The 4025-nt window shown below is 37.0% G+C and overlaps 1 long non-coding RNA gene across 1 annotated transcript; it reads right to left on the reverse strand.

Annotated features, from left to right (window-relative positions):
* Window positions 1-888: 888 nt before the first annotated feature.
* LOC309479537 lies at window positions 889-3076 on the reverse strand. The gene is made up of 3 exons (XR_014199282.1): window positions 2864-3076; window positions 2010-2137; window positions 889-987 (listed from the first exon to the last, which is right to left on the reverse strand). It is a non-coding gene; the product is annotated as an uncharacterized lncRNA (long non-coding RNA).
* Window positions 3077-4025: the final 949 nt, after the last annotated feature.

Consider the following 4025-nt stretch of genomic DNA (forward strand, 5'->3'; position numbering starts at 1 on the left):
TGAATCGTTCCTTTGCAAGAAGGGTGTTTTTGCTGTTTTGCCGACCGGAAGAGTCTAATCTACCAGTTAGCTCCGCTGGTAGCTAAGCGTATGGGGTTTATTGTTGTGATTGGTCGTAGTGTTATCCAATTGCGTGCTGTGAGATTTTCAAATGCATGCTTGGTGCCGCCCCTCGAGCTGGCCGATTTTCATTGACCGACACCAGACCATTAATCTTTTAGATTTAGGTGTGGATTTCCAGGCTACTTTACACACGATTTACACAAAAGTTAGTTCTGCTCGTGTTTCATGAATGAGACCCATTGAACATTACTTAGTTCATGCAGGCTCCAAGTAACATTTACAATGTTGTCCAAAGAGAGATAGGCTCAGTACCATTTTCCATGTTCTATGTCTGATAACTACAAAGTAAGTTTTAATTAGCCACATTCTGACATACACATAGAAAAACATGCTATACAGCAACCACACACACACACACACACACACACGACCAACCACCTTTCCCTTAATCTCCATAAAAATTGATTAATTTTGAACGTTTTTTGTGGACTACCTTGCCTTCTTTCATTTTATCTGTCGTCCGTCTTGCTATATGATTTAATCTAACTTTGCAGTACCACGCAGAAGCCATCTTCACCAGAACATGGACATGGTTAGCTTCAACACACATGTCAAACATGTGAGTGTGCAGCTGTGGGAAGAGATTCTTCTCAGAACAATCAGAAAGAACCTGAGTGACAATGGCTGCTGTTGTTCCTCTTCCCTGTGGAGCCCTTCCCTCATTGGTTTTTAGCAGCCGCTGAAAGCATCTTTCTGTAGCTTGGCAAACTGCAGTGATGCCTGGAGATGGTTTCTGTAGGCCATAGAGATGCCACTTACCAGCTCATCAATACTTACCAAGCGTGTTATTTTTGGCTGTTGTTCTTTGCCCTTGGAGAAAGAGAAAATGGTTGGCACAGCAGTGTCCTTCAGACATGTCCTTCCCTAATAAAAATGACAGGAAGCATACAAAATATGACATTATTGGTCATATTGGCTGTAAATGGCTGTTATTCATAACAGAGATGTATGCGTTTGTTTCATTATTCGGTCTAACACTAGTATGAATGTACAGATTACATTTAAAAATTATTATTGCTATTAAACGAATATGTAACTGTTCGCAATAACTGTCACAACGGAATCATTCTGTGTCCCGCTGTCTCGCTTGGAGAATCATTTTTCAAACATGAATTTCACAGAGAATTTCTTTATTTTATCGTATTTGCATAAAAGGTAAGGCTGCACAATATATCGAAATATCGCAAATGTATATATCGCGATATGCATACCACCACAGCTTGCAATAACTGGGGTCATGAAAAAAAGACAAAGAGAAAATAACTTTAAAAAAAAATGTTGTAGCTTTAACAAGAATCAGTGTATATCTAATTCATACAGTGAAAACTAAGCAGTGTTTTATTTTTACATTTGATTATTCCATTTTTGTTGTTAAATAAACCTAATGTAGGATAACCTAAAACTCTAAACCCAGTGGTTTACACTGATGTTAAAATAACACTTCTTATGCTACAGTAAAACACTGATGTTCACTTTCAGAAGTTGTAGGGATGTTTTCTTGTCAAAAAAAGAATGTGAAACGCAAGTAGGTTATATAATTTTAAATATATTTTAAAGATAATTGAAATTAGTTTTACACACTTTAAGCATTATCGTATCGCATATAGAATATCACATTATGTAATGAGTTATCGCATTTTTCTTCAATATTGTGCAGCCCTAAAAGCACTGAAATGTAAAGGTTAGCAAAAAGTGGTCATGTTGCTTGATTTTTGCATCGGTGAAAACCCTAAATTTAACTGGTGTGTCACTAATTTCACCTTAACAGTGACCTAATCAAATATTTAGTAATGTAATGTAAATGAATGTATGATGGTCAATATTTCGCCAATTTCAACCAATATGTTGCTTGAATCTTTGTAAGGTATGAAACGAGGTGTCTGTACCCTGGAGTCAGTAGTGAAGTGATGACTCTCGAAATGTTCACTGTACAGACGAGAATACTTGTTAGGAGTCCAATTCTGTCGTTTCACATTGAGCATCCACTGGTCCAGCCTGAGATGTTCTGGATCACCTAGAGGAAAACTTTACATAAACAAATAGATAGTTACCTCCTTCACAGACTACTGTCAATTAATAGAACTTAAATTACTACAGTGTCCAAAAGGTTGTAACGTTAATAAATGTATTTTAGCTTAAGAATTTGTGGCGGACATCACAGCTAGTCCTCATTTTGTTTCGTTGTACTGTCTATTGAGTAATTACAGGCTAATTTCCTACACATATCTTTGAGAACATGTCAAAAAATACTTCCAATATAGTCAGTGTTAGTAAATGTTACGCTAAATTATGAAATGCAGGCGTAACATTATATGACAACGTTTCAGACGTTTTATACGTTACGTCCATGGTTTCAGCCTACAGCTAATCACAGTCTGTTGAATCTTGGAGTGTAATAAAGTTTTAAATGCAATTATAAATAATAAATAAATTATTCGAAATAAAATGAATAAATGAAATTATATTAGAATTTCACTCACCGGAAAAAATGTAGTCCAGGCTTCTTCTGGGACGATCTGTTAATATAATTAACCCCACAGCAAGTCATTATGACAGTGAAATAATCCCGACACGGCAAACACGGCAGAAATGCTAATCTGTAGTAGTTGTAGTAACAGTTGAAAATAAAGTGTTACCGTTACTTTAGTTGGTTCAACTTTCTATTTTCAATGACAAATCAGCCATTGAAAATAGAAATAGAAACTAAGCCATTCCTTCTTTATTAAAAGCCTATTCTGACCTCTGCGAGAGTGTTCAGATGAAGTGGACGGACGTCCATCATCTGGGTTCTGCTTCGCCCTCGTCCCGTGAGCCTGACCTGTGGACACAGAAAACTCAGAAGACAGAGATGTTAAAGATCCGGGAAGATCCTGGCTCTATGTCTGGGTCGGGTGCGGATCCTGATCACGGTCATCAGACCTGGGTCTCGAAACCTCCACCGTCCTCTTAGAGAAAGCAGCACTCCTGGTTCTGGAGCGGTCTGAGGATGGAAAATTTCACACATTGAATAACAATAGCTTTAAAAGCATGTTAGTGGGCAGTAGCATACATTATTTGTCAAGCAGATAACAGATTCTTAAACATGAGAATGAGGATAAATGTTTAAATGAATGATCCACACTACAAAATGGAAATGCAGAATGTTTCTGCTTATTGTTGACAATACACAATCACATGTTCCAAACAGATTATTATAGCATTACAGATTGATTTCAGCAACTTGTTTCTTTCTTGAATTAATCAATGTTTTTGACACTAATCAGTTCATTTAGTGCATTTTACCCGAGACCCTAATTGTCTCCACACTCAGATGGGAGATCGAATTGAAGGTCTTGTCTGCCTTAGAAGGGGTAACACCTCCGCCCGATTGCCCACCGAATCGTTTGTTTGTGCCAGAGGAGTATCCTGCATCTGTTCCTTTACTTAATAAAGCATTTTACTTGCATTTGCATCCAGCCTCGTGATTGTCACAGTCTTGAGCTCAGAGCTCTCAGCAAGTATGTTATTTCCTATCCAATACAAAGATGATATGAACAAGTCACTCATGAATGATTTTTTAGAGCTAGAACAGAATTGAATTCTGCTTGGTTCACTGATTCTGTTATTCTCCTGTTTACTACAGTGAAGCCGCTTTAAAACAATCTGTATAGTATCAAGCGCTATATAAATGAAGGTGACTTGACTATAACAAGAACATTACAATGAACACACATTTGAAAATCTCACTACAAATAATCCAGAATTTAAAGCCACATTAAGTAGAAATTGTGTTTTTGTCAAACAGCGACCCCTAGAGTCGCTGTGGAATACTTGCACTGTTGTAAATATATTATAACGTTTTTACATGATTGCAGTTAAATCACAAGTAAATAGTCTATAGTCTAGGCCTACTGTATAATTTA

The sequence above is a fragment of the Leuciscus leuciscus genome (genome assembly GCF_965113295.1).
Source record: "Leuciscus leuciscus genome assembly, chromosome: 17".
NCBI classification, from domain to species: Eukaryota; Metazoa; Chordata; class Actinopteri; order Cypriniformes; family Leuciscidae; genus Leuciscus; species Leuciscus leuciscus.